Below are 22,929 nucleotides of genomic sequence, written 5' to 3' on the forward strand. Positions count from 1 at the left end.
AGAGGCTTTGCAGTTGTTACTACTCTTGCCCCTTTGCTCCAGGTGGGAAATGAAGAGCGTACCCAGACCTTTAGGTCCCTGAGACCCGGAGAGTAGTCACACGCCATTTCAAGCATCAGAGATCTGAGCAAATGCTGGGAAACCTGGGAAATCATGGTGAAATGTGGTCACAAATCATGGTCTGGCAGGGGCGGGGCAGGGAGGCCAGAGGAACCTCAGAGAACCTCAGCATCTGAGCAGGATTGCGGTTCTGGGTGCTGCCGGACCGCGGGCTACTGGCGAACCACCGCCCAAAGGAAGTTGCCTCTCAGAGTCTAGCAAATTCTGCAATCCCTATTTAGATCCAGCAGCATACAATTCCTCTTCACTTCCTAGCCACTGGCAGCCCAATTCTGTACTTGGGCTCAGGGCTCTTGGCGATCTTGGGGGAACCCTAAAGGGGCCATACTTTATCAGGAATCCCAAAGCTTAATTCTCTAGCCTCCAGGGCTGAAAAAAGGCGACTTGTGCTCTCTTTGACCAAGGAGTGAGTCCATTCTCATTCTTTGGGGGGCTATGTCCATCCTACTGCTCTGGGCTCTAGTGCTCTGGCCTAGACAGAGCCATCACGAAGCAGCAGGAGGGCAGTACGGTGAAAAAGGAATATGGTAATTCTTTTGGCTCTTTGGTCTTTTCCTACCCCGTGGGTCTTCTCTTAAAGGGGCAGAAGATCTCCAGCCAGGCTTAAAGGGCAGTTTAAGTTTGAAACACCGAGTTCAGCCTGGGAGCAGTGGAGGGCAGCGGGGGGGGGGGGGGGGGCCGTGGGGCGGCACGTATGTGAGTGTGTGTGAGTGCGTGCGCACACGCACGCACGCAGGTATTCAGTGTACTATCTCTCTGATGGGGACCCACCCAGTGGGAGCCACAGACTTTTGGAGTGACACTAAGGCATTCTGAAACTGAGCAGGACCCGTGGGGCCCTCCAGGGTACAAAAGCCTTTCCATGTCCCCCGTTCCCTGTTTGTAGAAAAAGGCTGTAGTCTCCTAGACTTTCCCTGATTTTCAAAGTGCAGATTCAAGAAGTTACTAATTAGGGAAGTGAAGGAATGCAAAAACAAAGGAAAAGCAGTCAAGAAACAAGTGTAGCAATAAAACAGAGTCCTAATTCCTCCTCGAGGGATAGACATAGCAATCTGACACTTATCTTTGAGTTGTTCTGCAGGAACTAAGCCCCCCACCCAGGTGGAGGATGGTTATTATATGCTGAGACCCCAGACTGGTTGGAACCAGAAGGCTGATGATTGACATTCCTGGAACACCACTGTTACCTCACCACCAACCAGTCAGTCATACACCCTGCAGCCATCACCCCAAATTTTGCCCTTAAAAGCTCTTCCCTGAAAACCATTGGAGAGTTCAGGTCTTTTTTTTTTTTTTTTTTTTTTTTTTCGGTACACGGGCCTCTCACTGCTGTGGCCTCTCCCGTTGCGGAGCACAGGCTCCGGATGCGCAGGCCCAGCGGCCATGGCTCACGGGCCCAGCCGCTCCGCGGCATGCGGGATCCCCCCAGACTGGGGCATGAACCCACGTCCCCTGCATCGGCAGGCGGACTCCCAACCACTGCGCCACCAGGGAAGCCCAAGAGTTTGGGTCTTTTGATCACGAGCTGCCTGTCTCTTTGCTTCACCCTGCAATAAACCATTGTCTGCTCAAAAAAAAAAAAAAGAAAAAAAAAAGATGAGTATGTTCTGAAGGTCTAAAGTACAACATGGTGACTATAGTTAATACTGTATTTTGTTCTTTTTTTAATTTATTTATTTAATTTAGTTATTTTTGGCTGCATTGGGTCTTCGTTGCTGCATGCAGGCTTTCTCTAGTTGCGGCGAATGGGGGCTGCTCTTCGTTGTGGTGCACAGGCTTCTCATTGCGGTGGCTTCTCTTTTTGCGGAGCACAGACTAGGCACACGGGCTTCAGTAGTTGTGGCACGCGGGCTCAGTAGTTGTGGCACATGGGCTCTAGAGCGCAGGCTCAGTAGTTGGTGGCGCACGGGTTTTTTGGCTCCGTGGCACGTGGGATCTTCCCAGACCAGGGATTGAACCGTGTCCCCTGCATTGGCAGGTGGATTCTTAACCTCTGTGCCACCAGGGAAGTCCCTGTATTTTGTTCTTGAAATTTACTAAAAGAGTAGATTGTAAGTGTTGTCAGCACACATAAACAAACACAAGTAACTATGCGAGGGGATGATCGTGTTAATTAGCTTGGTTGGGTAATTATTTCACAATGTATGTGTATATCAAATTATAGAGCTGTACACTTCAAGTATATTCAATTTCTATTTGTCAGTGATACCTGTACAAAGCTGGGGTCAGGGGTAAGTGTCTGGGACTCATTGCCCCGGGGAACTCTACATATGTGTCCTGGTTGGCAAGCACCCAGGGTCCAGGATAGAGCACCTGGGGGTATATAGGGAATTGAACTCATCAGTTTCTGGAAAAGGTCGTCTGAGGGGATGAGGAGTGACTACCGTCCTAGTGAGAGTTGAGTCTGATAGGCAATGGGGCCATCTGAGTCATTTAGATGAAAGTGCCTGTGTCCAGAACGTTCTGTGCTTCTGGGACACCCAGTAAACCATGTCCCATTTTTCTCTGCACTTCGCTGTGTCCACATCCGGCCTGTTTCACGGAGTATGGGGAGAGTGCACCACCGGACACCATCTCAAGGGTCTCAGACCATTCCTGGGGTCCAGGTGTGGGTCTCCTTCTCAGGAAATCATGGCCCACTGAACCTGGCTGTTCAGGTCTAAAACATCACCACTGTGGGAATTCCCTGGCGGTCCAGTGGTTAGGTTTTCACGCTTCCACTGCAGGGGGCACGGGTTCGATCCCTGGTCAGGGAACTAAGATCCCACGTGCTGCAAGCCTCGGCCAAAAGAAGAATAGAATAGAATAGAATAGATCGCCACTGTTGTCTGCCTTGCTACTATCGTGATTTGTCCCCCAAACCAGTGGGATTTAGGGGGTCACATCATTGGAGACCAACAGCTCAATGGTTAATGAAAAGGGGGGAAGGAGCAACTAGTTCCAGTTATCCCCAAAAGTCCCCAAGAGGTGGACCAATTCATAAAAGATTATATGAAAGAAGGACTATAATCTGTAAAAATACTAAATCACTATTCGATACACCTGAAACTGACATACAATAATATTGTAAATCCACCTATACTTCAATTTTTAAAAATACTGTTAAACAGTAACCATCTGTATTCAGTTGAACCAAATGGTAAATACTGAGGTGATGTATGGTATTCAAGAGAAATAGGACACCATTTTTTGGCAAAAAGAAAAATATGTGCATAAAATTGAATATTACATTCTATCAGTTCACGTTCTTTGCAGTCATCAATTGACCTTTTGTCAAAACTAATCAATTATGAACCAAAAAAAAATAATAAGAGAGAGATTACACAGCACCTAATCAATGTATGTGGGCTATCAAGTGCTGACACATTTTTTTTTTCTTTATTTGTCTGTGCTGCGAGGCTTGCAGGATCTTTGTTCCCCGACCAGAGATCGAACCCGGCCCACAGCAGTGAAAGCGCTGAGACCTAGCCACTGCACCACCAGGGAATTCCCAGTGCTGCCATTTATTAGCATGCAAAAGAATTGGAAAGATAAAACTGATGCTACTAGAGGAGTTCCCTGGTGACTTAGTGGTTGGGATTCTGGGATCTCACTACCATGGCCCAGGTTCAGTCCCTGCAAGGCTGCTGCTCAAAGCAGGCAGGGGGACTCACTGACTGTGTGTGTGGTGAACACCCGATGGAGGGAAACGGTGGGGGAGAGGAGGAGATAGAGACTGAGGAACTTCACTAGATTAGAGAGAATTCAAACTATCCTTAAGGATTTTATATCAAAGACAGAAAATAAGGGGCTGACAAATGCCATTTGCAGCAACATGGATGGACCTAGAGACTGTCATACTGAGTGAAGTAAGTCACACAGAGAAGGATAAGAATAAGGATAAGGATATTGCTTATATGTGGAATCTAAAAAAATGGTACAAATGAACTTATTTACAAAAAAGAAATAGACGCAGAAAACAATCTTATGGTTACTGGGGGGAAAAGAAGGGAGGGATAAATTGGGAGATTGGGACTGACATATACACACTACTATATATAAAATAGATAACTAATAATAAGGACCTACTGTATAGCACAGGGAACTCTACTCAATACTGTGTAATGACCTATATGGGAAAAGAATCTAAAAAATAGTGGATATACGTATATGTATAACATTCACTTTGCTGTACAGCAGAAGCTAACACAACATTATAAATCAGTTATAGTCCAATAAAATTTTTTTTAATTAATTTATTTATTTGGCTGTGTCAGGTCTCAGTTGCGGCACGCGGGATCTCTGTCACACGGGATCTTCGTTGGGGCACGCAGGATCTTTGTCACGTGGGATCTTTCCTTGCCTCACGCGGGATCTTCCTTGCGGCACGCTGGCTTCTCTCTAGTTGTGGCGCACGGGCTTAGTTGCCCCGTGGCATGTGGGATCTTAGTTCCCCGACCAGGGATCGAACCCGATCCCCAGCATTGGAAGGCGGATTCTTTACCACTGGACCACCAGGGAGGTCCCCAATAAAAATTTTTTTTAAGTAAAAGAAAAGAAAAGAGTGACTAATGTCAAGGGGTCTCTAACATGGTCTCCGAGCTACGGCTCACTGCCTGGGAGAAGCCGGCATGGCCCGCATCCTAAGGTTCAGGAGGTACTACGATCCTCAGACTCTCCACGATCAGGTTTCACACAGCTGGGAAACAACCCTAAAGCTGAAGAGCTATTCAAACTCTCCAGTGATAGGTTGTTTGTTGTTGTCGTTTTTATGAGAGCTGTCATCCTCCAATCATTCACTTTAGTTTGACTAATATCGTCTCCATTTGTTTTTACATTTTCCAGTGTATCTTTTCTTTACTTTTGAAATTGGTGTTTTCAATGCTCAGTTTGATGTTGCCATCCTCTGACACCAAGGATTACAGTAGAATATATAAAAATATATATATACACTTTATTCAGTGAATCTTTCCAGGTCCTAAAGACCGAAGGCACAGCCAGCAGGCACGACGCACGGGGCCGTGTGGAAAATCGCTGACCTCGTCAGAAGACAGAAGACAGGAGCGCAGGGGGAGTTTAGGTCCCAGCTTTTATTGGGGTTTTTGTTTTTGTTTTTTTTTTTGCAGCATGTTACCCTTGCTTACATTGTGTATGATCAGGCCTCATAAGATGGCTGCTCTCTTGCTCTCTGTACATCCCCTGCTGGACCTGGCCCTGCCTCACCCTTACCTAGGTGTATGATTGCCTCCCCACCCTAAGGTGAAAGGTTTTTTTTCCCCTGTTTTAAGGTGATTTTATTAAATTGATTTGGACATACTGAAGATCAAATAATATTTTCCGAAGATAAAAACTGTAGACTTTAGGGGCTTCCCTGGTGGCGCAGTGGTTAAGAATCTGCCTGCCAGTGCAGCGGGCCACGGATTCAAGCTCTGGCCCGGGAAGATCCCACATGCCGCGGAGCAGCTAAGACCGTGCGCCCAAACTGCTGAGCCTGCGCTCTAGAGCCCGCGAGCCACAACTACTGAAACCTGGGCGCCTAGAGCCCACGCTCTGCAACAAGAGAAGCCACGACAATGAGAAGCCCGCGCACCGCAGCGAAGAGTAGCCCCCGCTCGCCGCAACTGGAGAAAGCCTCCGCACAGCAGTGAAGACCCAACATAGCCAAAAATAAATAAATTTATTTATTTTTTTTTTAAAGAAACTATAGACTTTAAAGCTTGACGTAAAATTAGTAGCTTCTAAAGTGTTAGTCACAGCATGATAGTTAAGCAACAGCATGATAAAATAATTCAACTATGTAGAAACAGAACTCTGGGACTAGCTGGAAACTCGGAAATCATTTAGCCTATTAGCGTCATTTTGTAAGTGAGAAAACTAGGCTCAAAGATTAAATGATTTGCTCAAGCTCACCTAATAATATTAAAGCTAAAGTAATCAAGCTAGAAATCAAACCAATTTTTCCTAAAACTAAAATCCTATCATTGATATTCCAACTGGCTCTCTATCAACTAAAAGTCTAGATTTTCCTCTAATGTTCCACACTACTGTGGCATGAAAAAGCGTTAAGACACTACAGTAAATCTTAGTCAACGAATTCAGGCCCGAAAGGGGCTTTATCAAATAACTGAGCCAGCCCCCTCTTTGTGAAAAGGAGGAAATGTGTGGGAAATGACTTCCCAATGGCTTGTTAACAGAGATGTCTGGATTAAAATTCAGATAGTAGCAAATTTACCCCCAAATCCCACCTCTAGTTTCATGGCTCACCCACTAAGTTATGTGCTCCTTTTACTTCTCCTTTATACGTTGAGGTTTTAGTTATAACCTCACTCAGTATTATTCCTATTCTTAGTATTCTTATTATTCTTATTACTATTATTTTTGGCCGCACTGTGCGGCTTTCGGAATATTAGTTCCTGACCAGGGATCGAACCCATGTCCCCTGCAGTGGAAGTGGGGAATCCTAACCACTGGACCGCTAATATTATTATTGATTATAAACTGACATTTCCTTCCACGTGAACTGTGTAACTCATTAACACAGAACTTTCTTTTAGATCCTGAGCTGTCAACGTTTCAAGGGGCTCCCAAGGTGCAAACCTTTGCGTTTTTAAGCCTCTGGAATCTTCCTCTTGCAGAGTAATGTCGTACTTCTCACTTGTAAAAAGACGACTACACGGTGTAGCAGAGGGTGAGATACTGCATGATGGTCTCGGTCCCCTGGAGCCCCCCCTTGCTGAGTCACTATGACATTCTGTCTGCTGCACATAAGACAGGAGCCCCCCACAGGAAGCAAGCTCCTTGGGTCCAGTTATGGCAGTCCTTCCTTGTGAGGATTCCCTACACAGGTATTCCTCCAGTCTCTTTTTTTTATCTTGAGGATGGAGCTCTTATCTTCCAAAGAGATGTGTCTCTTGATTTGCAGATCTGGGTGAGAATCCAGCCCTTGTTATGGTCAAACAATGGAGGCGACCAGCAGCTCTGCGCTGGGTGTGTGAAGGGGTCCTCATGCTTGAGTAGGATGCTTGTCTGGCTCTGCTGGGACATTAGGTGCCTCCAGGTAAGGAGCTAAAGTGCCCCAGGCTGTGGACTCGCACACCCACCCTCCCTCCTCAAGGGACACCCTGTAGGTGCGCTTCCCAGCCTCGTGCCTCCAGGCACCTCTCTAAGCTAAAAGGTTGTTTGTTAGTTTTTTTTACCTTAATCAGCAGAACTTTATCCCCTCACAGTTCTGGAGGCTGGAAGTCCCAAATGAAGGTATTGAGAGTGTTCGTTTCTTCTGAGTCCTCCTTCCTTGGTTCGGAGACAGAAGCCTTCTCACCGTGTCCTCACATAGTCTTCCCTCTGTTTATGTTGACTGTTTCCCTGTTTCCTCTTTTTATAAGGACACCAGTCATATTGGGTTAAGGCCCATCCATATGCCTTCGTTTTAACCTAATTACCCCTTTAAAGGTCCTGTCTCCAAATGCAGTCACATTCTGATGAATTTGGGGGATTCAATTCAGTCCATAACAAGGACTAACTGAATTTGTTCCTTTACATTATCTTTGGGGAGTTTCTTTGTTTTACTGTGTTAATTTTTTTTATTGAAGTGTAATTGATTTACAATGTTGTGTTAGCTAAGCAGAAAATTTCATCAATAACTGCCCACGTGATTGGCCCAATCCCCAGCTAACGATTGTTCTAGCCCTCGGACCAGAATGGCTCCAATCTGTTCGGTCATCAGCAGGGCCCTCTCAACAGTTGCTAACCCAAAATGCTGTGGGGGAATGCGTTCCATCAGTCCCCTCGCAACCAAGGAGCCCCTCTGATGTCATGCCCCCCATAAGTGATCACCTCCTCCTCCCGTGTGTAGCAAAGCCTGCTGCGCTTTCCTACCTGCCGAACTCGGTGGAGCGTCCCTCCAGGACCTTTGCCTCTGACTTGTAAGATTCCCTGTCGGATAAATCATTGATGTCTCTGACTCTGACCCTGAGTTCTTTCTTCAATCTCAAGACTGGGAAGTTGCAAGTATTGCGGGACTGCGGGTCGAAGCTTCACACCTTGCTTTGCCCATTCTTTCCCAAGCAAAGCTCCATAAAGGCTCCGACCCACTCAATGTCCCCCTGCCTCTGCACCCGGTCCCTGCCTGCTGACCTTGCCTGCTACCTCCCCAGGTGGTCCTGCATGACCAGCTGTGGGAGACTATGGTGTCATAAATATATTCTTCCTTCATGGAAATCATTTTCATATCTGTGTGGCTTTCTACCTTGGTTCAAAATAAGTCCAGGGTAGGTTTTTGAACTATTGGTATTTCGTCTTACCACCAGGGCGCTGGACTCTAGCCTCCTTCAGAGTGATAAGAACGTCTCCAAGAAGGTGTCTTTCCCTCTGTTGTCCTGTGCACTGTAATGTACAAAATAACTTGTGGTGCTGATCAGGGGTCTTGGCCCCTTGACATATACACTGTAAAATGCGGTTGTATGTACACGTGTCTCACGTGAACCTATCAGCGAGTATAGCTGCCACTTTTGAATTCTAAGATTGTCCTGAATTTTGCCACTTTGAAATAATGTGCTGAATAATCTCAGCAACCAAAAATCATTATCTGGGAGTATCTCTTGTGACTGAGCTGATTTATTCTGATTCATTGTATCATTTTTAGTAGATCTTATACCCAGCTAGAAAATGAAATAGAAAGAGAAATAGCATTTCCTTTAAAACTGCTGGAGTGGGGCCATTCCTTGTAGAAGAGGCAGGATGATCAGACCTTGAGTATTTGAGGAAGTGTTGTACTATGCTTCATCTCTGATACATTTTGGTTTCCAGTTTTACATTGAGCTCCAGGTTTTCTACGTTTGGAAAGCAGAGCTTTGGACCCTCTGAGTGACAACTTTTTTCAAAAAAAAAATACTTATATTTATTTATTTTGGGGTCTTCATTGCTGCGCACAGGCTTTCTCTAGTTGTGGCAAGCGAGGGCTACTCTTTATTTTATTTTATTTTTTTTGCGGTACGCGGGCTTCTCACTGTTGTGGCCTCTCCTGCTGAGGAGAACAGGCTCCGGACGCACAAGCTCAGCGGCCGTGGCTCACGGGCCCAGCTGCTCCGTGGCATGTGGGATCTTCCCGGACCGGGGCACGAACCCACATCCCCTGCATCGGCAGGCAGACTCTCAACCACTGCGCCACCAGGGAAGCCCAGCGAGGGCTACTCTTCGTTGCGGTGCGTGGACTTCTCGTTGCGGTGGCTTCTCTTGTTGCAGAGCACGGGCTCTAGGCTTGCGGGCTTCAGTAGTTGTGGCACGCAGGCTTCAGTAGTTGTGGCACGCAGCTCAGTAGTTGTGGCTCACGGACTGTAGAGCACAGGCTCAGTAGTTGTGGCGCACGGGCTTAGGTGCTCCGCAGCATGTGGGATCTTGCCAGACCAGGGCTCAAACCCATGTCCCCTGCATTGGCAGGTGTATTCTTAACCAATGCGCCACCAGGGAAGCCCCTCTGAGTGACTCCTTTGTAAGTGAAGAGAAAGGCTGGTTTTGCTGTTCTTGTTAATTGTTCCTGGTTTTGCTGTTCTTTTTATTTATTCCTAGTTATGTTCTTGTTATTCCGAAAGCCCTGGTTTGGAGACTGTGTTCACATGCCGTGTTTATATGCAATACTCCGCCTGTTCAGACGCAGTGTTCTTGAGAGGTGGGGACCTAATTATTACCAAAGTAGCAGCCAAGAGAGGAAAAGGTGTCAATAAAACGGGAAACATGGTTTGTACCTAAAAAAAAAATTTAGGGAGCTCGAAAAGAAAGTTGAGCTCCCTCCTCTCGCTCTTCCTGAGAGTGCCGTGCAAAGTGCCGCGAAAGGAGCGGCTTGCAGTACCTATGGACTGGGCCAAGTCGTAGACACGTGCGATGCCATAGATGCCTGTTGCCAGCAATGCAGTTTACAGTGTGGTATGCGGTGTCACTCTAAAAAAAAAGTTCAATGACAATTGTTAAGGCGGTAAAACAGGCTTCATTCAGGACCATAGCCCTAGGGATAGGGACCTCTACGATTGGGAGTACACTGCAGTCAGCTCCGGATACAGCATGGGCAAGTGGGAACTTCCAGCCAAGAGCAGGGTCGGGGGCAGTGGATGTAAAATTATGAGGAGGAAACATCATGAAAAGGCGTGTTCTGACTAAACCAATCCAACCGAATTCTTCTAAACACTCAACAGGCTGGTCAGACTCATCCTGGGGGCTGGAGAATGACAAACCTGATCAGATATCTAATGTGATCGGTTATGGAGGGTGGAAAGTTCTAGTGAAACTGATTAGCAGGGTTCTTGCCAGAACAGGATTCTAGAGGAATTGCACAGATGAGTCGAAAAGCTTCAGGGATCTGACTAAAATTAGGCAAAGCAAAGACTCACCAAAGAGTGCCTGGGGAAGGCCCCTTGTACCGAGCAGAGGTACAGGGCGATCCAGTAGGGAGGAAGCATTCAGCAGGGAGAAGCGATAGGAAGTATCCCTTAGGGAGCCAAGGTGCAGAGTTCCATGAGGCTCCGAGATCTGCACTCGCTCCAGGTGCTGAGGTCCGTGCGACACTGCAGTTTGGCCACAAGGTGTCGCGGTGTCCCTTACGGTGCTGCCGTGAAGAAGAATATTCAGTGATGCTTTGTGAAATAAAATTCATATTTTATGGCAAGACAAGAAAAATTTAAACAAAAGAATTCTTGGGAGTTCCCTGATGGTCCAGGGGTTAGGACTCAGTGCTTTCACTGCCATGAGCCCGGGTTCAATCCCTCAGGTCAGGGAACTGAGATCCCGCATGTTGCGGGGAGTGGCAAAAAAAAAAAAAAAATTCTTCTTTGCCCTTTGGTCTCCTCTCTCCGCACTGTCCACCGTATAGACATCATACATCGACCAGACCTGCTCAACCAAAAAGAGCAACCTTTTCCTAGCATCGAGACAACTCCTCCAAAGATAACATTCCTCCTTGATCTTGTAAGGGGTCACATGACCCACCATTGATGACGCTTAGATCAGGATCATATAAACTGTCGATAAACGTCATTTGATGTACAGCCCTCTGTCTCAAAAGCTTATATAACTGTGCCTTGACTTCTAATGGACGGAATGGTTCTCAGAGATTTCTGAGCTGCTCTTCCCAGGTTATAATCCTCAAATTTGGCTTGAATACAATTTTCCACTTCTTTCTTAGATCGACTGATTAATTTGTCATTGACAGCTTGTTAAAATGGGAAGACAAGCATTATTCAGGGCCTTGGCAAAGGTATGGGGACTCTCCAGCTGGGACTTCACAGTGAAGGAGAGACTGCACTTAACTCTCAATACAGCGTGGATGAGGGGAAATTTACAGCTATGGAGCAGGAGAGGGGACAGTGAAGGGAAAATTACTAAGAGGAAACATCAGGAATAAGGAAGGTTATGGCAAAACCCACCTAACACGATTTGCTGAAGACAGGCCAGGGTGATGAATCACCTGAGGGTGAATTCAGAATGACGGTTCTGATCAGATATCCAGGGTGGTCAAATACGGAGGGCGGGAGGTTTTGGTGAAATTACTTAGCAGAATTCTTGCTAAAACTGGACTGTACAAAGAAGTGCACAGACGAGCCTAGGAGAATATTCAACAGCCTAATGAAAGTTATCAGGATCCTTTAATGAAGGTCAGTACCATGGCCCTCTAATGAGGGTCAGTACTAGGAGTGTCTCTGAGGATGATTAATCCTTTCAGTTCCTTTCTCTCTCACCAGTGGGTTCTCCCCCCAAACCAGGACCCCCTGATGAGGGTCAAAACCAGGAAGAGAAAACAGGATTCAGACTCATGTACAGAGATACTCACACACACACCCAAGGTAAAAGCCAAACCAATTCCAAAAGGCTCACTTTGATATTATAGCACAAAAAGCCTATGCATAAGGAATTTCATCCCATTTTCTTTCCCTTTTACAAGACAGTTCTAGTTGAAAGATGCTGTTATAATTTAGAGAGCCATTAGGGGCTGTTGTTCTCCACATCCCAAGGAGTACTGAAGCTAAGCAGTGTTATGATAAAATACCATTTTTTTTTATTTCATGGGAACCTAGCTGAAGATCTCCCAGCTTTGCAAAATACATGCTAGGGGACTACAAGATGGAATAGAACAATTGTTTCTATTCATGGCCGATATTACTAGAGGCAGAAAAACTGGCAGATCCGTATCCAGCAGCTTCTCAGGGTGGCAAGTTCCCTAGCACTAGAATGGAAATTTTCCTACCTGCCATTCCAGACAGAAGTGCAAACAAGCCTTGGTCTAACAGGGAGTTTCCCAGTTACCACTCAAGTGGTGCCCAATGGCCAACGGACTCCTCAACCTGGAAGGGAAAATCCAGTTAAATTGGTGAAACCATGCAACTCAGACTGGGAGTTGAACCCACAGTCTTTTAATTGAGATTACATACCTGGCCTGAGGACTTAATGAAGCTCAGGTTCTTGATGTCTCCTCACAGAAAGAATTCAGTGAGAAACGAAGTGATAGGTAAGAAGTGGATTTATTTAGAGAGAAACACACTCCACAGACAGAGTGTGGGCCATCTCAGAAGGTGAGAGTGGCCCCAGGTTATGGGGGTGTCAGTTTTTAATAGGGGTGGGTAATTTCATAGGCTAATGAGTGGGAGGAGTATTCCAACTACTTTGGGGAAGGGGTGGAGATTTCCAGGAATTGGGCCCCTGCCCACTTTTTGACCCTTATGGTCGGCCTTGGAACTGTCATGGCACCTGTGGGTGTGTCATTTAGCTTGCTGATGTGTTACAATGAGCGTATACTGAGGCTCAAGGTCTAGTGGAAGTCAACTGGTCCGCCATCTTGGACCTATATGGTTCTAATCAGTTTATGTCATGTTCTTGGGCTATGTCATTCTTTTAAAGATTGTGCCCTGCCCACTTCCCTCCTGTTTCAGAAGTAGTTACAGAAGAAGAGACCTCCTCCCCAATTCCCAACAAGTACCTTGAGAATGAAGTCTCTCAGGGGGGAATTGTTAGGGGAACCGCTGACTGTAACTGCTCGCCTGGCCAGGCACAATAGTAACCACTTGCATGAGTTATCTTAAAACAGGAGGTCTTGGTAAGGAACGAGGAACTAACAAGCTACCACCAACCGGAAGAATTCGGGAAAGGTCAAAAGGAGAGAGGAGATGCCAGTCCATATGTCCTACCAAACTCTCAGAATCCTTCTCACTGGAATCTATCTTGGCTGAGAGATGTGCATGCCACCAGGAAGGACCCTGAGTCAGAGTGATTAGCCAGAGACAACCTGGAAACTAACCCCATTACCATACAACTCAAGACTGCAAGCCACGTGGCAGAGCAGTTCTCCTGAGTTCCCTTACCTTCCTGCTTTCTGCCCGGGTGCCCCTTCTTAATAGAGTCTCTTGCTCTGTCACCATGTGTGTCTCCGCAGACAATTTATTTCCAAGTGTTAGACAAGAGCCCACTCTTGGTCCCCCTTCCTGCAACAGCGGCACTCCACTCAAAATCAGATGACCAAGTCTTTTGCCTGTCTTCCCCCCCCCACCCCCCAAAAAAGGAAAATCCAATCAAGGTCACCCAGTAGGGAATAATATGTTGGTGTCATCCCACATGAGCTTCCACCATGCATTAGAAATGTTTCCTTCATCATGGAATCAAAAGTGCCATGGGCCAGTGATGGTCTGCTGCAAGCACAATGGTGGTGTGCAGCAAGTGCTCAGGACTATCTGTGAGGCAAAGTTGTTGCGGCGGTGCTGGAGAGGATCTGAGTGACACCACCAGCCAGGAGCCTATGTGCCACGGGTAAGATACTCAGGATAGCTGTCCCTTAGTAATCACCAAAATTTTTTTGGAACTGAACTTGGGTCCTCTTGCGTGCTGCTCAGCAAAGCCAACCTACCTACACCAGACTGTGGCAAAGGAAAATACAGGTTTATTGCAAGGCCAAACAAGGAGAAAGGGCAGCTCTTTCTCAAAAGACCCAAATTCCTCAATAGCTTTCAGGGCATCATTTGGGGTGAGGGTTGCAGCTCGTGGAATTTCTTCTGATTGGTTGGTGGTGAGGTAACAAGGTGATGTTTAGGGAACTTTAAACATCAGGTTCCAACCAGTCTGGGTTCTACATGCTGTGGTCAGCATGCAGTCACCATCCTGCACCTGGTAGGGGTCTTAGTTCCCGCAGAACGACTCAAAGATATACATCAGATTGTTATGTAAATCCCTTGAGGTGGAGCTAGCACTCTGTTTTATCGCTGAACATTGTTTCAACTATCATTACTTTTCTTGTTTAACTGCTTTTCCTTTGTTTCTGCATTCCCTCATTTCTCAAATTAGTAACTGCTTGAGTCTGCTTTTTGGAACTGGGGAAAGGCCTAAGAGACTAACGCCTTTTTTCTATAAACAAGACGTGGGAGATGTGGAGGGGTTTTTGTACCTGAGAAGGCCCCGCACGGTTCTGCTTGGTTTCACAACCGCCCCCCACACACCCCGCCATTCCTTTGATACTTCTCAGTCCTGAGGGGAATACATGGGTGGGACAAGAAAGGGAACAAAGTTTTGGATAAAGTGATTAGTCATAGACTCAGCAGGGGGAATCAGTCTCACCCTCATAGCAGCTGCCTAATACCGCCTCACTGAAATAAACTTCTGCATCAGCAGTTCCACGGACACTCTCAGGGACAGAGCCTGCAGGGAGCTATAAAACAGGAAGAGCTGTTTTTCTATCCACTGGAAAATATTTCTAAGACAAAGCCTGGTCCTCTGAAGCATTAGCTAGGATTTTATGCCATGGGCAAATTAATAGCATTCCTGAACAGTGGGGCTCCGCAGAGGGAAAACTGGGAGAGCCAGTACTTTACCACCGCAGTTCCTGAATTATGACATCAAGATTAAGTCAGAGGGCTTCCCTGGTGGCACAGTGGTTGAGAATCTGCCTGCCAATGCAGGGGACACGGGTTCGAGCCCTGGTCTGGGAAGATCCCACATGCCGCAGAGCAACTAGGCCCGTGAGCCACAATTACTGAGCCTGCGCGTCTGGAGCCTGTGCTCCACAACAAGAGAGGCCGCGATAGTGAGAGGCCCGCGCACCGTGATGAAGAGTGGCCCCCACTTGCTGCAACTAGAGAAAGCCCTCGCACAGAAACAAAGACCCAACACAGCCATAAATAAATAAATAATTTTTTTTTTTTAAATGGTTAAGTCAGATAACAAATTCCAGATCCTGTATGAAGATGGGGAAGGAATTCCTAATATTCCATTATGATTGGTTCAGAGTTCCCAGGCCTGGACTGCGTCAAATTTCCCAACCATTTTATTTGCCTTAAACATGTTCTTTGGGACTTCCCTGGTGGTCCAGTGGTTAAGAATCCACCTTCCAATGCAGGGGATGCAGGTTCAATCCCTGGTCAGGGAACTAAGATCCCACCTGCCTTGGGGCAACTAAGCCTGCAGACCGCAACTGCTGAGCCCACTTACGGCAATGAAGATCTTGCATACCACAACTAAAGACCAGGTGCAGCCAAAAAAATAAATAATATATTTTAAAATGTTCTTTGTTTCTTGTTTTTGTTTTTTTAATTAATTTATTTATTTTTTGGCCACACCACATGGCATGCAGGATGCAGGATCTTAGTTCCCCAACCAGGGATCAAACCCATGCCCCCTGCAGTGGAAGTGCAGAGTCCTAACCACTGGACCTCCAGGGAATTCCCTTAAACATGTTCTTTGAATGCTTACCAAGTCCTCTATACACTTCCTAAAGTTTGGAGTGTCTCATCCTGCTTCCTGTGACAAGATATGTAAAAACCTTCTCTGTAAACACAGAAAAAATGTGTTTGTCTAATACATCCCACAATTTGTCCTTTCCATGTTGAGTCATGTGTATGTAAACCATATACAGTGAGTCAAGAGATAGACTTAGGAGCAACCAAACAACCATCTTGGTGTTTCCAAAGTCCATCTAAGTGGATCAAACATCCAGCTATCTCCCATCCAATTCTTTATGAGTCTGAAGTTGCTATTTGAGCCATGTAGATCTCTTTTATGATTTCCTTAGGAGTCACCCTAAAGAAGTACTCTTCCTCATGTGGTACATATATACAGTGGAATACTACTCAGCCATAAAAAGGATGAAATAATGCCATTTGCAGCAACATGGATGCAACTAGAGATTATCACACTAAGTGAAGTAAGTCAGAAAGAGACAGATACCATATGATATCACTTATATGTGGAATCTAAAATATGACACAAATGAACCTATCTATGAAACAAAAATAGACTCATGGACATAGAGAACAAAGTTGTGGTTGCCATGGGGGAGGGGGTTGGGGGAGGGATGGAGTGGGAGGTTGGGGTTAGCAGATGTAAGCTATTATATGTGGAATTGATAAACAAAAATCTCCTATTGTATAGCACAAAGCACTATATCAGTATGCTATGATAAACCATAATGGAAAAAAGTATTTTAAAAAATATGTATATCTATGTATAACTGGATCACTTTGCTGTAGAGCAGAGATTAACACAACATTGTTAGTCAACTATACTTCAATTAAAAAAAAAAATGTGAAAGAAGTTTTCTTCCTCAGGGAAGGGCGAAAATCCCACCAAAGGTCTAGAGCCTCAAAATGAAACCTAGGGGCATATTCCAGAAGCTTGGAAACTACTTAAATTTTGGGGGTGGTTGAGAAAGAGGCTGGTAATTTAGCATATGTATCAGGCATGCTGTGGGGAGTTCTCCTAAACTGACTTAGGATTCTTGCTAAAACTAGATTTTGCAAGAAAGAATCCTTGTTGAAGAGAGCGTTCAGGGGAGATGGAATAAAGTTTGGTCAAGCAAAGAATCTTTGTCAATGTATACATATAGATACACACATACACACATGTAGATACATACATACACATACACCCTATCTTACTGTATGGTCAGACCACTCAGTTTGGCTGTTCTCTTGCTCTCTGTACATCCTCTGCCCTACCAGTGTCTGCTTCATCTATACCTTACTCACATGACTGACATTCCTGTGCACTTGCCCCAGGCCCCAGCTAGAGATTGTTGTTGTTGTTGTTTTAATTGGGGTATAGTTGTTTTACATAGAGATTGTTCTTATCAAAGGGACAGTGAGGGGCATGCCCCTCTGCTGGTTTCCCTGGTAACTAATGAACCAACCTAATGTCAATTCCCCCCATAACTGGCAATCTTCCCTTCCCCTGGGTGTGAAAACCGCCACCATGTGCTGCCCACAAGCTGCAGCACACAGTGGGATGTCACTCCAGGACCTTGCTTCGGACATGTAAGATCCCCCATATATTAAACCATTGATGTCTCTGTTGCTGACTCCAGGCTCTTTCTTTGGTCTTGAAGCTGAGCAAGTGCAGGCCTTGTAGGCCTGCAGAGTATAGCCCAATACTTACTCAAAAAGTAGCATACTGTAATATAGTTCTGGACCCATCTTTTTTTTTTTTTTTTTTTTTTTTTAAATTATCTTGCTGAACACTCTACATCAGTATGTAGAGATATTCCTTTTTTTAAAAAAAATACATTTATTTATTTATTTTTGTCTGCACTGGGTCTTCGTTGCTGTGCGCGGGCTTTCTCTAGTTACGGCAAGCGGGGGCTACTCTTTGTTGCGGTGCATGGGCTTCTCATCGCGGTGGCTTCTCTTGTTGAGGAGCACGGGCTCTAGGTGCGCGGGCTTCAGTAGTTGTGGCTTGTGGGCTCTAGAGCACAGGCTCAGTAGTTGTGGCACACAGGCTTAGTTGCTTCCACAGCATGTGGGATCTTCCCAGACCAGGGCTCGAATCTGTGTCCCCTGCATTGGCAGGCAGATTCTTAAACACTGTGCCACCAGCGAAGCCCTAGAGATATTCTTTATTCCTTTCTCACCTGCAGAAGACTCCATTGTATGGAGGTGCCATAATCTCTTTGATTTAGGTGTGTCTCCTATATATACCATAGAATTGAGTTAGCTTGTTTTTTAATGTCATAAAACAATTTATAACATTAGAATGTGATTATCAATTCTGCACTATCTATGTATGAACTATCTATGAATGGCTGCCATAGAAAATGTTTCCTTCCACTTAAATTAGGCCATTGTTTGGATAAGCAGGACAAAATGCTAGGAAAGCAGTAGTCTTATGTGCTTTGCACATCATCTTGGACACTGTGGCTTCACAAAAGACGTCTCATGACATGGCCAACAATTTTCAGAGAGGCCCATCTCCTAAGTCCGGTGAGAATAAACTTAAGATGAGATAAATATACATTGACTGGGAGCTGTCTCTGACACTTTATTTCTCTTTTATAGCTTAAATGAAAACAGTATGATGCTAAAACAGACTGAGCCAATTTAAAAAATTCTCCTCAGCATGTGAATTGTGACTTCGCTGAGGGTTTTTGGCAATGACCATCTGTCTGAAAGTTTCAAAGTCACCCATTAATCACATTGACCACCACAGGTTAGGGAGACAATCTTTGTAGGTGTTTCCACTGTTCAGAAACACACAGAGCCACTGAGTTCATTCCTGTTCTGTGTTGTGATATGCTGGTTGTATGACCAGCAAATAGGAGTAAAGAGTCAGGCGATGATGAGCCAAGCTCTCTGGACCAGGCACAGCTCTGCTTTTCTGAATACACATCCTACCTAGACATTAAATGATGACATAATCAGTTCAGAGCTTAGATACAGGGTACAAGGATACGTTTTCTCTCATAGCCCAGAAACACATCAGGAGATTACAAATTGTTGCCTGGCATCATCTTTGACTAGAAAGTCACTCCTTTTGTGCTTCCAGACTCAGGAAGTCTATTGACCCTCCTTTATGACTTATCTTCTCAATCACTCTTGAACTGAAATCCTCTTGAATAATGAATTTATCAGACAAAAAAAAATAATGATACATACTGTCAACTGATGAGCTATTAAAATAATTGTCCCTGCTTTCTACTCCAAGGACAAGGCAAAGTTTTCTCAAGCTTGATTCCCTTTGGGATAGCCCTATAATGTTAGCCACTACAAACCAAATAATCACTACATGCCAGGGACTGTATTAGGCAAGTCAATTCATGTGCTTTCTTTCTTTTTATTCCATCTTTACAACAACACTGTGAGGTATATTCCCAAAAAGTTTTTTGTTCGTTTCAAGACAAACTTACCCGGGTTACCTCACACAATGAGACTTTAATATAATTATAATGATTCCTTTTTTTTTTTTTTTTTGGCTGCACCACATGGCTTGTGGGATTTTAGTACCTCCACCAGAGATCGAACCCAGGCCCTTGGCAGTGAGAGCGTGGAGTCCTAACCACCGGACTGCCAAGGAATTCCCTATAATGATATCTCAAATGATGAAGTTATCATTATTTTTTAAGGATTTTAGCATGGTGTTGTGTATGTGAGTTACAATTTGGTTTGGCAAAATATAATAAAATATAATAACAACAAACTCAAAGTAGTAGTGACCCAAACACATAAAGGCTTATATTTCTAATGAACAATAAGTTTGGAGGTGGGAGATTGTAACACAGCCTCAAGAATTTCCAGGCTGAGGTCTCGAGGAGTCTAGGCTTTTTGTAACATCTCTCCTGCACTTTTCCTTCCCTTGTAGTTCCTAAAGAGCTGCTGAATCTTCAGTCATCCAAGCTTCCAAAGCATACCTCCAAAGCAGAGCCAGCTTTCCTTCAAGCCCCAGCCCATGTTTTCTACATAAATCCTAGTGGTCATTCTCAGCATCCGTGGAAGATGGGAAATGTAGCATTTTATCTGGATACAACAACAATATTTATTTCCTAAATAAAATTGTGGTTCTGAAGGTAAGAAAGAAGAAAGGAATGGATTTTGAGGAGGCAGTTATGGTCCCTGCCACAAAGTGGATAGGTAATAATAGCCCTTCACCAACAGATTGTATAAGTGAAAAGCACTTTGGGCAATTCATAGCAAGTAATAATAATAATATAAACGTTTATTGAGCCCTTACTCTTTATGTGCTTTACTATACTGTCTTATAGAAATCTCACAACATTCTGATGTAGATAATATCATGATCCCCATTCTCCAGATAAGCCCGTGGCACACAGGCTTAGTTGCTTCCACAGCATGTGGGGTCCTCCTGGACCAGAGCTTGAACCTGTGTCCCCTGCACTGGCAGGTGGATTCTTAACCACTGCACCACCAGGGAAGTCCCAAAAAATAAAATTTACTTAATTATGTACATGTAATTAAAAGTCAGAATAATCGTTGCAGGAAGGGGGACCAATTCCAGGGCCTGAGATTGGCCTCTTGTCTAACACTTGGAAATAAATTGTACAAGGAGACACACTTGGTGACAAAGCAAGAGACTTCATTAGGAAGGGGCACCTGGGCAGAGAGCAGGAGGGTAAGGGAACGCAGGAAAACTGCTCTGCCATGTGGCCTGCAGTCTCAAGTTGTATGGTAATGGGGTCAGTTTCCAGGTTGTCTCTGGCCAGTCATTCTGACTCAGGGTCCATCCTGATGGTACATGCATTGCTCAGCTAAGATGGATTCCAGCGAGAAGGATTCTAGGAGGTTGGTAGGACATATGGACTGGCATTTCCTCTGTCCTTTTGACCTTTCCCGAATTCTTCTGGTGGGTGGTAGCTTGTTAGTTCCTCGTTCCTTACCAGGAACTCCTGTTGTAGGATAACTCATTCAAGTGGTTACTATCATGCCTGGCCATGCAGGCAGTTTCAGTCAGTGGTTCCCCTAACATAATCACAGCAATATTTTTTAGAACTTAAAGATTTTAAAGAACTTAAAGTTTTTTTTCACTTGTTTAGAATTGCTGGCACGCAGTGATCACAAAAAGCAGAAGGGCTTTAGTTGGTTTTATTACTGGTTTAAAATTCACTAAAGACAGAGCTCTCTATTATTGTCTGCACGGGGCAGATCTCTTCCATTGCTCTTCCTTTTCACCCACCACTGTTCCATAGTTAAGCTAGTTAAAGACAGTTTTGTTGATTTAATCAGTTAATTTAATGTTAATTTAATGAGTCAGGTTTTAGAAGGGAAGCACTGGGAATTCATATTTTTTAAATGACCAAACCTAAAATTCCTTATGCAATAAAAATGATTGCCCAATGACTTACCTTTCTGTGTATGCAATTGTCCTAAACTGAAGAAACTCAAGAGGAAAAGAATTGGAAAGGGACATGAGGGTTGCAAGTGCAAACTCCCAGAAGATCCAGATGAATGTGGTCCATGAGTGAGTGAGTGAGGCAGGGGAGAAAAGTGTCGACATGGAAAGAAATGCCTTGCCGGAAGTGGCCAGGTGGCATGAGGCGCAGCCCCTACTCAGCCTCATCCAAAGGTATCCTTGTGGGATGCAGGCCCATGGTTACCCTGATCTGGCAATTTTTTCATGAGGAGCCAACAATCTGATGTCTGTGTAAGATCCCTTGATTTTTTTTTTTTTTTTTGCGGTACGCGGACCTCTCACTGTTGTGGCCTCTTCCGTTGCGGAGCACAGGCTCCGGACGCGCAGGCTCAGTGGCCATGGCTCACGGGCCCAGGCGCTCCGCGGCATGTGGGATCCTCTCGGACCGGGGCACGAACCCGTGTTCCCTGCATTGGCAGGCGGACTCCCAACCACTGCGCCACCAGGGAAGCCCAGATCCCTTGATTTTTAAATGATGGAAATTAATTCAAACTCTAGAAAACACTGTGTACTGCAAACAAAACACATCTGCAGCTGCAGTACGCCCGCAGGCTACCAATTTCCTAATGAAAAATGCAAGCAGTGATTGAACCAGTTACAGAAGCCAAGAAAATATGCTTTATTCTTCGATCCTTTCCCTTTCCCCAAATGTGACATTTTAGAAAAATTCGGATACACTTACATCATATCCATAATCTGCAGCTTAACAAGAAAAGCAGCATAATTAGAGTAAATAGTTGGAGTGGCCTGAACGCCCAGAGCCCTCCTTTCTCTTGAGTCAGAGCCAAGGATGGTGTCACACAGATGCCTGTTAACTAAGTGACATACACCAGATTTATTTAACCACTGGCAAACCGCATTTTTTCCCCCCTAGGGCAATAAGTTAAAAGATTATTTACCTCCCTTGGTTACAAAAAGAGGAAATACTTCTTCCAAGACTCAGGGTAGCTGCGGCCAGTTCTCCCGGAGAAATTATTTTACCACAAAGATTCAGAGCCGGGAAGCCTTTGCCCACCAGCCTCCCTGCCACTGCACTGCATGGGCACCTTCTGAGAGGTGAGTGTTTTATTAGCCTCCAAAAGTTTCAGGCCCTGAGCATCTGAGATTGATAGTTAAGAACATCATTCTAAATCCCTCTATGTAGATTTCATTTGATTTGGCATTTGGCATATTAAAAGAGAAGGTTTTTTTCAAATAAAAGACAACAATAGAAGCTGTCCCCCCCCCACCCCCAGTTTCCACAGGGAATTAAAGCTTTGTGTATCTTAATTAAAAAGCTATTTGCTCAATCCTTTAACAGAATTTCTAAGTATCCTCAAGGTTGGGTTCCTGCAGGGGCCAAACAGAATTTAAAGCAAGAATTTGAAGAAGCCTTTGTCCTCTGTGCCCATTAAGAATTCTCTGGTTTAAGTTGCGTGGAAGCTGCCCCGTATGGCCAGGTGGGCATGGCTCCTCTATGTGACCTCCCAGAGACACGGAGTCTGCAGCTGTGAGTCCCGAGGAAAAGCTTTGCATGGTCCCAAGCCTTACTGTTAACCCAGTAAAGACCCCAAAGTCTAATCTCTGACTCTGTCTACCACAAAGAAACAGGCCTAAGAAGGGCATTTACACATGAAGACAGTCATCTCCCTGTATAAGAGGAAAATAACTCAAAAGAAGTGAAGTCTTTCCCTT

The sequence above is a fragment of the Lipotes vexillifer genome, unplaced genomic scaffold, assembly GCF_000442215.2.
Source record: "Lipotes vexillifer unplaced genomic scaffold, Lipotes_vexillifer_v1.1 scaffold341, whole genome shotgun sequence".
In the NCBI taxonomy this organism is placed as follows: Eukaryota; Metazoa; Chordata; class Mammalia; order Artiodactyla; family Lipotidae; genus Lipotes; species Lipotes vexillifer.